Source organism: Podarcis tiliguerta (genome assembly GCF_965153285.1).
Source record: "Podarcis tiliguerta genome assembly, chromosome: 10".
Lineage (NCBI taxonomy): Eukaryota > Metazoa > Chordata > Lepidosauria > Squamata > Lacertidae > Podarcis > Podarcis tiliguerta.
Window position 1 is genome coordinate 31,024,303 of NC_139543.1, and position 13,897 is coordinate 31,038,199.

At 42.1% G+C, this 13,897-nt stretch overlaps 2 long non-coding RNA genes across 10 annotated transcripts in view; one reads left to right on the forward strand and one right to left on the reverse strand.

Annotated features, from left to right (window-relative positions):
* Positions 1 to 984: 984 nt before the first annotated feature.
* On the reverse strand, positions 985 to 2,141 carry LOC310659340. The gene is made up of 3 exons (XR_014502769.1): positions 2,033 to 2,141; positions 1,413 to 1,565; positions 985 to 1,098 (listed from the first exon to the last, which is right to left on the reverse strand). It is a non-coding gene; the product is annotated as an uncharacterized lncRNA (long non-coding RNA).
* A 63-nt stretch (positions 2,142 to 2,204) lies between these two features.
* LOC310658269 overlaps positions 2,205 to 13,897 on the forward strand; it is a 28,957-nt gene continuing 17,264 nt past the window's right edge. For 3 of the 9 annotated variants that reach the window (XR_014502156.1, XR_014502159.1, XR_014502160.1), the window contains exons 1-4: positions 2,205 to 2,482; positions 2,626 to 2,888; positions 3,355 to 3,512; positions 4,969 to 5,100. This is a non-coding gene — a long non-coding RNA (uncharacterized lncRNA). Of the gene's footprint in view, positions 2,483 to 2,625; positions 2,889 to 3,354; positions 3,533 to 4,968; positions 5,101 to 5,591; positions 8,332 to 13,897 lie in introns of those variants that run through there. The other 6 variants (XR_014502162.1, XR_014502161.1, XR_014502163.1 and 3 more) reach the window with 6 other exon arrangements.

Genomic DNA, 13,897 nt, shown 5'->3' on the forward strand with positions numbered 1-13,897 from the left:
AAGACAAAAAAAGTGTCACAATGACCTAATTGTCCTCAACGGGGCCATTTTGGAATTAGAATTTTGAACACATGTATGTGCCAAAATTATCTACTGACTGACAATAGAATTTCAGGGATAATCTCATCATACTCGCCCTTCTCATATGCTGCTCTGTACATTGGAGACTCTGCTTATTGCCTTTGTGGGCAGCTCCCCTCTCCCAAGGAGTGGGAACACTGGATTGAGTTCATAGCATTAGCTGTCTTGTAGATAAAAACCTATCAATCCAGTGGTGTCCCCCCCCTTTTTTTTTGTTGCAACAGGAATAGCACTTTTCTGTAGACCAAAGTCAAATACAATGAATTCATTATGAGCACACTTTGCTGAAACTAATTTAATTCCTGTCTGATTATTGTGGCATTTTTAAGCTCTAGAGACAATAAATCCAGGAGGTGTTCTCCAAGTCCAGATCCCATTGAGATCAGTGGAAGCTAAGCATATTATTAAGCACCTAAATCCTTTTGCTTGATCAATTGCTTACCCGCCCTGCTCCCATATTCAAGTTGGCACCCTTGCATGCATTTAAAGTTCGGAGCTCTTGAAAGGTAGAATAAGGCTTATATAAGGGGTGAACAGATTTCAGTCTTGTGGAATCTACTTTGTTTTTCCTCTAGAACCTTGAGATTCACCAAAGGAGCTAGGTATAAAAACCATGCCCTTAGATTGAAAGGCTTCTGAGCCCAGCCATTTGGTTTCAGTTTCAGAGCTGAACTGAGCGCACTGTCTTCCTGCAGAAATACCATTTGGCTATTCTGCCCTCCACCCCCAAAGATTTGTTTTTGCCATTTCAGTAGTATGATTTATTTTCTTTTATTTATAGTTTCTATATATTGCTTTTCATGCAAGCCTCATAAAGCAGTTTGCATAAGATTACTGCAACAATAGGCATTGTGGGATGGGATGGGGGAGAGAGCTATAACAGCATAGAAAATACAATTGTAATTGTGTACATAATCCCATTTACTCTGCGTCCAGTAGGCTCCCAACATTGAAGCGGGATACACACAATGTTAGCCACAATCCATGTTGTTGTTCCTTAGGAAATACTTCTTTGATCTGAGAAAAAGAAAGACCTAGCTGCATTTCAAGCAGTAATGTGTACACAGCTTGCTTCTCTCTTGGCAAGATGATTCTGTAGAAGCCCCCATGGTGACAGCTGGAGGGCAGAAGGACCACCGCTGGCAGCTGGAGTGAAAAGCCAGAACTGGGACTCAAAATCCTCACCAATCTATTTTTGAGTCACCTAGAGATCAATCAGTAGATCCCAAGCTACCTTCTTCCCATTATGGTAACACCAAACATTGGAACAGGAGGGTGTGTGTCAACTGACAACATCCTGCATTATGTTATGACTCAAGCTGTGAACTTACCTGTTTTCGTCTTCTCAACTGTGACGGCTAGACACTTGCCATTTCACACTAGTTCTGTTAATTTCCAGCTCTAAGGCCCGATGAGGAGTCTTGTGCTTGCACATAGCTGTGTAATGGGCTGAAATGGAGACCTGATACTGGAGGTTGAGAAATCTGTGCAATTAAGCAAAATCCTCCATATTATTCTTGGAGTGGATAGTATATTTATTTCATAAAATCTATGCGCTACTTGATGGTAAAACAAAAATACCTCAAAGTGGTTTACAAAGAGAATAAAACAATAAAATTATCAGTAAAAACAGCTAATTAAAACATTTCAAACCCTCAATAAGATCAGCAATAAACTACAAGCAGATTGGAACATACATCAACATTATACATTTCTGGTTAGGATTGTCTAAATGCTTTTAACCAAGAGAGTACAGTGAAGGCGTCTGCCTGATCTCAGGAGGCAGGGTGTATATGTGTCTGCATGTCTCCGTGCAGTATGCAATTAAAATGAAACACTCCTTTCTCCCACCTGGAACCAAGAAAATATTCTACACTCGGGGAGTGTCTCACTGGAGTGTGTGGAAGTGCAACATGTCATCGATAAAAGGTGCGATTTTTATTTAACATACCTAACCAAAACCAGCATCCCTTGGAAACCACTGTGTGAAGCTGTATCGATCAGCCAAGTACATCTTTTTTTAGCCCGCTACACTAAGTCGCTCTTGAGCCCTCTGTTCCGTATGCTGCGGTTCTGTTACCTTGGTAACCAAGGAAAACATTCCAGGGCTTTGCATTGTTAGGTTTGGCAGAACGCAGAAAATTGCCACCTTCTGACCGTTTTGCCATTTGACTGAAATTATGGCAAACCTCTTTGTTGCGTCCTGTGAGCGTAACTCAGTGCAGATGAACACTTTTGAATAAAAGCCCTTTGTTTTGTTCTCTTTTCCTTTTTTTGTGGGATTTGGTTATATATTCGTTGAGAGTTTTCCTTCAGCAGTTTGATTTTCTTCAAAGGCTTATTGACCGAAATGCCCGTTAGGCCCACTGTGACATGATCGCCCAGTTGACTCTCCGCAAAGGTAAGAGGCAAAGCGAGTTTGGACAGTTTTGTCCTCTCTTATAGACCCATTTGACCTCAGAATCTGATAGGCCCATGCAGCTTACGTGAGCTCAGTGGAAGTAAATCAGTTCTAAGAAGGTAAATCATCTCCTTGCCTTTCAGCTTGGAGTGAATGATTGGCAGGAGGAAACGGTGTTGAACTAAGAGGCCTGGCTGAGCAGCAGCAAGCCATTAACATGCCAGACACCAGGAATTTATCTTTAGTGCAGATGCCACAAATCGTACCCCTTCTCCAGTGCCCAAGATGTTTTCACAAATTATGAATCTGGCACTCGGCTGACTGGATTGTGAATTTCTCTGCATCATCTTCCTTCTCCATATAGCTTAATAGGGTTTTTCCTAGCATATTCTGTGTAGATCCGAAGGTAAGACTCTAGAGGTTGTTGGGAGAAGTGTACATTATTGGTACTTCTCAGCAACTTACTTATTTAGCGTAACGTTTGGGGTAAGCATGTGTTGCATCCTTTGGAATAAGGTTTTCTCTGCTTTGCCCCCTTATATAAAGGTAAAGGTAAAGGGACCCCTGACCATTAGGTCCAGTCGTGGCCGACTCTGGGGTTGTGGCGCTCATCTTGCTTTATTGGCCGAGGGAGCCGGCGTACAGCTTCCGGGTCATGTGGCCAGCATGACTAATCTGCTTCTGGTGAACCAGATCAGTGCACAGAAATGCCATTTACCTTTCCGCCAGAGTGGTACCTATTTATCTACTTGCACTTTGACGTGCTTTCGAAATGCTAGGTTGGCAGGAGCTGGGACCGAGCAACGGGAGCTCAACTCGTCACGGGGATTCGAACTGCCGACCTTCTGATCGGCAAGTCCTAGGCTCTGTAGCTGCACCCAAATCAGGAGAATGGGACAGTATGACAAGGAGAACATGCCTCCCCTTTTTGCTTTGTTTTTGGCTGAACTTTATAGAAGCTTTGAAAAAGAAAAGCATGAAATTTGCCACAGCATGTGAGAAATGTCAACATCTCTAAGTGCTACTAAAGGTTTGTTCATTGCCCACTGAGTCAATTCTTCCAGCACAGCTACTTGATCCATTAAGCAAGGTGTGGATATCCTGCAGCCCTCCAGATGTTGCGGGATGTTGACTCCCATCATCTCTGGCAATTGGTCATTCTGCCTGGTGCTGATGGGAGTTGGAGTCCCATCACATCTGGAGGGTCACAACATTAGCATTTCTTGTTAGACCTGCATTTTTTATTCCTCGGTTTTGTGGAGGTCTCATTTATTTACATTTGGTTTCATCTATCTTGAAGGATCCTTTTGGTTGCATATTTTTCAAACATATCCTGCTGGGTGTATGTATCTTTTAAGACAGCCAACTGTCCTGATTTTTCTGTTTTATTCAATATTTATATTGCCATTACTTTGAAAAATTCTGCTTCAGCAAACTCTCCGATGCTCAGCTTTATTAAAAGATGCTAATTCTCTTTCATGTGTTTCAATTAGGTTTCTTTTTCTCATGATATCTCAATCCGGTTAGCTTTTTATTGCTCAGATCTCTAAATTTGACATAGGAAAAAATTTCAACATGACTATACACCTTTTCTGAAATTTAGCTTTGTATGTGTTGCTTTTAGCTACAAGAAAAGTGTGAGCCACTGTTTCAGACGGTGGTTTTACTATGCCTTAAAAATGAAATACACATTTCAGTATGTATATTCAGTCTGGATATAATAAACATATCATGTTTGGTTGAGGCACCATTGTTTGAGGAGCTACAACTGTCTTTCCATAATTATTTCATCTTAAGAAAAGAGCCATACAGGAGAGTCTCAATTCTCATGCGTAAAGTAAGGTTGTATCCAGAAAATGAGGTTTTAGTCCACTTATTCCAGAATAGTTCTGTTCAAGTAATATTAAAGTCAATGAGATCTGGGCATGACTTGCTTGACCATTTTGAGAGGAGTTGAGTCTGCAGAAAGCATATCCACACAGTTTAGTGTCATTATATAGCTGAGTTAGTAAGTGGCCCAAGACCTAGGTGTACCTGGGTATATTCAGAGGTTTCCTGTTACTGTTCTTGTCTAGCATTTGCCTGAACAGGTGAATATTTAAACTGTGAATGGGAGCATGGGCACAGACATAAGTCCTGCCTGGTGCATATTGCCCTGATCTTCCTCATGATGTGTGGAGAAGGTCTAAAGAGGGTGCTTACTCATGTTTGCTTGAATAGAAGTAGAACCCTCCACATAATTGGGGACCCTGATAAAGTATGGTCCTTGATCATGCAGACATTTCCATACATATTGAAGGAAAAGCTCCCTTCAGACCTTCCCATTCAACACAAGAAATGTGGGGATCTGTTGGGTAAGGCTGTTGAATGTTGGGGGCAGGACTTCTGTGAACAGCCAACACCTCCATCGCTTGAGGAGGTTTTCTGTTAAGGTCTAATACTGACCTCTTCTATGATATCTTGGTTATACCACTGCTTTGTTCCAGATGTGCTGCATGGGGAACAAGAGGTATCCTAACAACCACCAGAGCGATCAAAACTGAGAAACGAGAGGTTTACACAAGCGCCACAGATGGATGCTAGCTCTTTTCACAATTTGGTCAGTTGAACCAAGAAAGGTGGGTCGGGCTGGGTACCTGGGCAGAGTTAATAAAAATCCACCAATTCATGGGCCACATTTTCCAAGCTATCATTCTATCTTTAAAAGCAATGCTTCCCACAATATATGTTACATGAACAGATTTCTAAAAATGCAAATTGAAAGGAAATGGGTGTGATTCGCATCACTTCTGAAAGTAACCTGCAATTTACTGACCAGTTTGATTGGGGAAACAGATTCCTTGATCCACTCCTCCCTACCTGCTTGCATATCTGCCTCCCTGAACTCAACCTCATGGAAACATTTCCATGGATTGTGAGCATCTGAGTCCTGAAAAATTACTTTTCCAGTATAAGAACAAGTATTCATTTGTGTGCTTCTATTCTGAAAGAGTAGACTATTCATATATATTTAGGCAACATCTACTGGTTGGTCTGAAGCAACTATTCAGCATTTGTTTGTATTGAGAATAATGGCATTTTTTTCACTCTCCACTTCTTTTTATTCTAGTGTATATTCTTGTCTTTAGTCCAATCATCTCCAAAGGAGTGCATATTTTAACCTAAAATGTTAAGAATATGAAAGATTTCTTTAACGGAACAAAAGAGCTGTTTGCTTATACCTTACAAATGAGATAAGATAATACAAGAAAGAAAAAGAAAGAGATCATGCTGTTTTAATGGCAAGTTCCAATAGCAAAATAAAATGGTTGGAGGTTCGTGAAAGCTCCCCTTGAGCAATATTTATAGGGATCAAACGAACATCAAGAAGTACGTCTGTCTCAGCAAGGGATATATTATTCTTCCAAATATCACGAAGTGTAATGGATACATTTGGAAAGATGAAGCATTCATGACTGAAGGAATAACGTAAGATGCTGGGTATGTGTTTTATAGTAGAGGATATATCCTTATAATGAATGTCATCGCCCCCCATAGTGTCCTTTGTATTAGAAGCTGTCAAATGTGCATTTCTTTTCTTGCATAGAACTTTTTGCAGTTCAATGTACTGACCCATAAAGCTCTTTGTCCACCTGGTGGCTTCAAGGACATCTTTTCAGCACCAGGTAAAGACTTCGTTTTTCCTGTAGGCTCTTAATGGACTGAGGTGATGTTGCTGGAATTAGTGTTCTGCCAAAGCTTCCTGTGGCTGTTTTGTGTGTGTGTGCATTTATAATTTTATATGAATGGTAGGCGTTTTATATGTTTAAGGGTATAGTCAAGACTTTTTTCCAGCCAGAACTCACCGGAACTCACTTCCAGCACTTCTCAGGTGGGCACCATTGCCATTCTAAGAAAACGAGGGAGCTGTTCATGGCGAGTTCCAGCACCTGTTTTTCTAGGAAAAGAGCACTGGGTAACAGACTTCTAACAAGTCTAAATAAATACTACTACCACTACTACTACAAATCTTATGACAATCCCAGATACTAGATCACAAGGAAATTTTTCATCTCTAGTGCTGTTTTTCTAAGGAATCAGCAGACAAGAGAACAGGTGAGCCAAGGGAATCAGGTCCTTAGACCCTGACGGATGATTTGGGCCTCCAGTTAAACAGACATTCAGGTTAAGAACCAGCTTAGGTCCTGGATGATTTTCTAGGATTAACCTAGGATGGGCATATATCCTCCTTTGCAGTGGGGCAATCCTCTATTTGAAGGTGTGTCTCATTCAAGTTCAGATTAAAGATAAACAAGGGAGATCAAAGAGGCCTTAAAGTTGCCCATCAACAGGTAGCCCTTAGACAGAGGGCTATTTGAGCACACTTCGTGGTCTTTGTCTTCTGAGGTAAAAATATAGAAATGTATTTCTAAATATGCATTTATACATATAAATTAGCACTTGCAAATCTGTGCCCTCTTTTGATATTCTCTTTAGGCACTGTGGAGCGGCCATTCTTTGTCCTTCCTTCCAAATGCCAACACGATGGCTGTTTTAAGAACGAGGTTGCACTTCATGTTCACTAGATCCATAGCCCTGTTCCTCCAGGAATATTTAAAACTCAAGTTTCCTTACTGGGCTTATTGGCCTTCACATTGTGTCAGGTTGTTCAGCAGGGTGAAGCAACCCACTTCAGGGGACACCATGATGGTGGAACAGGAAAGGTAAAAGCAGGAATTGGTGTATAAATGGTGACAGCAAGGCTTGTTTAAAGTGTTGAAGTTAGTGGAGGAGGGAAGTGCCATTTGGGCCCTGTTTAGGCTGACACTGCCGAAGCCATTATTTATTGTGGGGTGTCATGAACTGGCAGGATGACAGGGAGAAGGAAGAGGATCCGAGTGAGGGGTTTAGCTGGGACTAGGACACACTGGGGTAAGCTAAGGATGGAGAACAAGAGGTGTAGAAAATATGGGGCGACGGAGGATAGTGAAGGGATGGGGGTCACTGCACAGGAACCAGAGCAGCAGGACCCATCACCAGAGCCAGAGGAGCCCCTGTCTTCCCGAACCCGACAGACTCTGAGGCATGAGGAATACTCTAGGAGGCCGAGGCAGGCAAAGGGCCCACAGCCCACCTTCCTAGTTGGCCAGGTGGGGCTCGCTAGCTCTGAGAGGTGGTGTGTGATTCCTCAGCTGAAGTAGGCTCAGGACAGGTGAGGGTTATATGTCTCATCAAGCCCAGATGCTGCAATCAGCATGCAAAGCACAAAAGGGAAGCAGAGCTGTGTCTGCTTGACTGTCTGTGCTGATGAACCTTGGCTTGGCTGCCCCTCAACCTCTATGGGACTGTGCTTTGGGTTAGACTCTGGGCTGTATTCTGAGTGCTGGACTTTGGACTTGGCTCCTTGGATCGACCCTAGACTGTGTTTATTGACCTTTGGAGTTTGTTTGTGTGGATTAACCTGCAGACCTTGAACTTTGGATTGGTGTGCTGACCTGCTGCCAGGTAGGCCAGGGGTTCAGGACATGAAGACATGGCAAAAGCAACAGTTCCCTATTAAGGTGCTTTACAAATAGGGTTCATATCTTGATAAAAGAGTTGTGGGTCCCAGCACAAAATGGCTGCCAATGGCAACAAAAATAGAAAAAAGAAAAAATGTGATGGTACTTCAGACCAGTGACTACCATCACAAAGAAACCACTGGTATCTTCCAATGTGCTGTAAATGTCTGTATTGAGTGCATGTTGATTGTCACTTAAAAAAAAAAAAGAATTGCAGTGATGCAGCGACAATTTTTAAAACATTGTTTAACTCATTTCTGTATCTGAAAAGACAGAACCTCTTGCGTTAAAGTGTGATTAGAACTGTAAGCATAATTGAAAAATGGTGTGTAGCACTGATTTTTAAAAACAGCATTATAACATTTACATACCTATCTTTGCACAGCAGTTCAGAACATTGTTTAGGCACTTAGTCTGCAAACTAATGCACATTTATCTAGGAGTCGGAGCCATTGATCACAGTGGCACTTACGTCTGAGTAAGCAGCATGAAATGGCACTATCAGCCTGTTCCACTGTGGCATGGCTATCAATGAGCAGCCAGGAATGACTTCGGTGGCAGATTCCTAAATGCTATCAATTCCTTCAATTTAAGATTATTTTCCTATATACTTGGAATAATTTCCCCTTCATCTGTTTCTTTGTACCTATCTCTTTTGCCTTATGTTTTGGCAGAGTTTACTCTAATTTGTGTTGAGTTTCATAATATTAAAGTTAGCTATTTTGGGCATATCTTGTCAAGTTTCAAATAAGCAACAGAGACAAATTTATGAGGTGAAATTAGGAGCACAATGGAATTAAACAGAGTTTAGGGACACAAGAAGCTGCCTTTTACTAGGTCAGACTATTTATTTACCTCAGTACTTTAACTGGCAATAACTGTCTTCAGTCCCAGAGATTCCCTGCCCCCCCCCCATGCCAAATGCTTTAAAGCAGGGGTGATGAACCTGTGACTCTTGCACTTTCATTGGATTCTGGCTCTCATCGTCGCTGCCCATTGGCTCTTCTGCCTGGGGCTGATGGGAGTTGGAGCAACAACATCTGGGCGGCCATTTTCTTCAAGGTTGTGCATGTAACCATGGTGGATACCTCATGTTTGCATTTATGTAATTTCTTTTCCTCACCAGCTTCCTGAAGTGGTTCCAGAATGCTATAAAAATGTAATCAGGCATCAAGTCTTGAAAAAAGAACATAAAGTCGGCTGCCAGCCCCGTAGAAACAGCACTGAATAACATGCTCAGACAATAATAGGAAATGTGGTTTTTATTAGGTCAATGTTTTATGAGATTAAGAAAGAAAAGCCACTGTTTTTCTGTGCTCCGTGAAAGTTAATAGTGTCCGCACAGGAAAACAAATTAGCAGGGAAGTAGAAAATCAAGTTATGTTTTACCGAGGGAGCTGAGCATGAAATGCACAGATTTGCATGGTAATATATCCCAAAACTATAAATGGAATGGATTTAGTGAAAATATTTTGAAAGCTATGGCGGTTTAGGAAAATGAATACAGGCAAAATTAAGCAAAGTACTGTTTGGAAGTTAATTAAAAGTTAAAAACAAATATAAATTGTAGAAAATATAATACTGGCACCAAAGAGCCATCAACAACAAAGGAATAATACGGGACAATGCAGCAACCTGAACACAGCTTGATGGGGAGTGCTGCAGCTGCTTGGCTGAGAGAAGGAAAAACAAGCTAAACAGTAAATGTAACTGATATTCAAAGCCATATTAGACTGCAGAATGTTAGGCGATGCCAGCATAATGCACTGGGCCCAAGAGAGGGGTTAGCAGTCTAGGCCAGAAATAGAGTACTGCTGAACACCTTGGGTGGGTAGCCTCCAGTTTTTCTGCCCTACAAACAAGGTTGTTGGAGGGAATCTTCCCCTCCCCTCCAGTACAATATCCTTTTGTAGGCATGGACTTGATTCAGGTGACCTTTTCTGTTCGTGAATGTGGATGAGCTGTAACACAACTGTCATCGTGAGATGTGTCTGAGAGCTGCAGCAGCAGAGCAAGGAGGACATCTGAAATGATTTCAGGTTTTACTATTATTATAGAATCATAGACTTGCAGAACTGGAAGAGACCCCAAGAGTCATCTAGTCCAACTCCCTGCAACACAGGAATTTCAACACACCGTCACTCATCCAATCTGAAACCATATCTGACCCATCTTAGCTTTGCAAATGTGCTTGCAGTTTTATTGCTGCAGCACTAGGATGCCTTACATTTCAAAAATCTTAATAATAGTGTTATATTGATGGGGGCATTATGTAATTTTCCACTGCTTTGTTATGGCTGTGACGTGCTTTGAGCTCAGCTTTGTTGTTGGAAAACCAATAACCTAACCAAACCAAATTTAGCGCCCTTTTTTGAAATGGTAGCTTTCAGACCTGAAGCCGAGTACCGCATAACTTTCAAAAGCACCTGGTGCAATCCAGGAAAAGGTTTAGCACCAAATCAATGGGATTTAAATCACAGCTCAGTGCACTTATCAGGTGGATGCCAGAGAGATTTAATCATGCCTTACTGTCTCTTATTGAGGCCATTATGACTGACTTGTAACTTGGTTATTGGTAATTCTCTCCACAGATTCATAAGATGTTACAGGGATGTTACTTATACCCAACTTGCTTTTTCTTCTTGTGGTTGGTTGACTCTGTCACAGAAGTGGAAACTGAGTGTCTGATTCAATTTGGCTCAAGGTTTCAGAGCAAATTAAATAAAGCTGAAGCAAACCTGAGGTTTGCCCAACATTGTTAGTTAAGCTGGTGTTGTTAAGACCATTTATGTGACAGAAAAGGTCTCCTGTTGCATAAATAAAATATAATTCTGGTTAATGGTTTTGGAAAAATCATGGTGTTCCTTTACCTTGGCTACATCCAGGGCCCCTCAATATGTCCCTTTACTTGTGCATTCATGATGACTTGTGCTGCTTTCAATACTGTTTGTGCCTGCAAAAGTTTTGGGGTGGCTATGCTGTTTCTTTCCAATCAGTGTATGCATGTAGCTTGCTGCTGAAATCTTGCAACTTTATAGCATGGCTGTTCAGGTTTAATGGTTTGCTCCACTTTTGTTGCTCTACAGCATGGGTAGGCAAACTAAGGCCTTGAGGCCGGATCTAGCCCAATTGCCTTCTAAATCCGGCCCGCGGACGGTCCAGGAATCAGTATGTTTTTACATGAGTAGAATATGTTCTTTTACAGTGGTACCTTGGGTTACATATGCTTCAGGTTACATATGCTTCAGGTTACAGACTCCGCTAACCCAGAAATAGTACCTCAGGTTAAGAACTTTGCTTCAGGATGAGAACAGAAATTTTGCTCCGGCGGCACGGCGGCAGTGGGAGGCCCCATTAGCTAAAGTGGTGCTTCAGGTTAAGAACAGTTTCAGGTTAAGAACGGACCTCCGGAACGAATTAAGTACTTAACCCAAGGTACCACTGTATTTACAATGCATCTCTGGGTTATTTGTGGGACATAGGAATTGGTTCATTCCCCCCCTAAAATATAGTCTGGCCCCCCACAAGGTCTGAGGGACAGTGGACCGACCCCCTGTTGAAAAGGTTTGCTGACCCCTGCTCTACAGTACAAGAGTGCCCGTCAAGATGGCAACAGTGTGATAACATTGGGGGAGCATCACAGAACAACTCATAGAATGGAATGATGAGGGGGCAGTCCGGTATAAATCCACCATGAATGCCCTTTTTTGCAGAAAATACACCTGCAAAAATCTTCACTGGTCTGGAGGACCCCCAGTCTCATGTCTGCATTAAATGCATCCGTTCCTTCAATAATAGCACCACCATATCCTCATGGTGACGTACACAGAATGGTGGGACAACCAATTCTAGGATCAGTCCCGTAAAGTTAGGCTTGGCCTCAACACATGGGTGACATTAAGCCCCACACAGAAAGTTCCAAATAAGCAATTTACTCTGGGGTGTATGTGCCCACAATAGTATAGTAATATTCCCCTACTTTAGACGCCATCTTTCACACTGTCTGTTGTCCAAGACACTCAAATGAGTTGCATAATTTAATTACTGAGATAAGGAACACAGCAAAAGTAAATGAAGGATGATGTGTATAGAAGGAAGTATGCAGAAAAGTATGTGATGTGCCTTCTGTAAAAGCTACAAGCTTAATACGCTCACAGCTAAATGAGAACAAATGAGCTTGAAATGCAAAAACAATGTTTCCCCTTGAGATTCCTTCAACATTCTTGAAGTTTTTAAATGCACACTTACCGTTTTCCAGGATCTCTAAGGTTGTAAGAGTGATGATTCCTGAGGAGCAAAGCTTTGAGTGAATTTTGTTTCTTCAGTTTCTTCAATCAGGCATTGTTCACATACTTTCCTACTGAAGGGTTGTCCCTCTAAAATCGAACCCCAAAACATATTCACTACCAAAGGAAAGTCAATTTGTGGGATGTGGAGTTTTTGTGTGGGGAGAACAGAGATAGGTATCTCTCCTTCATGTCATCCTTCTCAGTGAAATGTGAACCTGTATTACATCTTTCTTTCTTTTTACATCTGGGACTCCATCACCTTTTGCCCCAATGCTCAACCCTTGTCTGCTATCAAAAGATCTCTTTAGATTTCAAAAAGTAAATCTGATGGAGCACCAGGACTTTTTTTCCCCAGCTGGAACTCACCAGAACTCAGTTCTGACACCTCTCAGCTGGGCACCATCGCAATTATAAGAGAACAAGAGAGATGTTCATGGTGCTGGTACCTCTTTTTCTAGAGAAATAGCACTGTGGAGCACCTCATCACGTACTGGAAGCCGCTTCCATACCAGCAAAAACCTGCCTGAGTTCTACCTATTTTATTGTTGTTAGCCTCCCTGAGCCCGGCTTCGGCTGGGGAGGGCGGGATAGAAATAAAAAATTATTATTATTATTACCTAGATTGCCCTTATTTTGTGGCCCAAGAATGCAGTTTGACTTGATTTTAGCATCCTTCTAATGCACTCTGTATGTTTGTCTGCAGAGCTCATAACAATATTGTTCTGCATCACTTGCTGCCCTTGTTCACAATGTTACAGCAACCCTAATTGCACCTACCTGGGAGTAAGCTCCAGTGAATTCAAAAGCCAATTACTTTTGAGTAGTTATGGTTACGATTGCTCTATTGGTGGCCTAAAATACCTGTCCCCCCCCCCCAATGTGTTTTTCATATGTTGCTATTTTTAAAATATGTAATATGTAAGCCACTTTGGTAGGAGTTATAAATAATTGCAAGAGACAAATAAATATGGTCCATGTCTTCCTGGTTGCTCCCTACAACCTACTGTGTGGGAAGCTTCCATTTGGATGAGGCCATAGGGAGCATTTCCTTGGTGGAATGATGATGATGAATGTTCTGCCATTTTTATGAAAGGCTATTTTTAACTGGAGATCAGTCTAGGCAGCCCAGATGTGATGCATCCCAGATTCTTTTTCATTCCCCAGTTGGACAAAGTTGTTGGCATCCGTCTGTCTTAAGAGACAATGGTACTGGATCCAAAAAGGCTCAGGACTGCCAGCTCCTCCTTACTCCAACTGTAAGTAAAGTTACCTGCCCAGAAACAGATTTCAGCTAAACAATTTACTTGATGAAAGCTACAAGTTACTTCCCCCCAGTGGCGTAGCGTGGGTTGTCAGCACCCGGGGCAAGACAAGTAATTTGCGCCCCCTAACCCGTGGATTTGCACCCCCTAACCCATGGATGTTGCGCCCGGTGCGGCCAGCCCCCCTGCACCCCCCACGCTACGCCACTGCTTCCCCCCAGAATGTCTAATTCGGTTTCAAGGAGGTAGCTTATATTTCAAGTAAGAGGAGACAGAACATGTGAAAAATACATGGCTCATAATCCCTTCTGCGCTTGGCCCCTG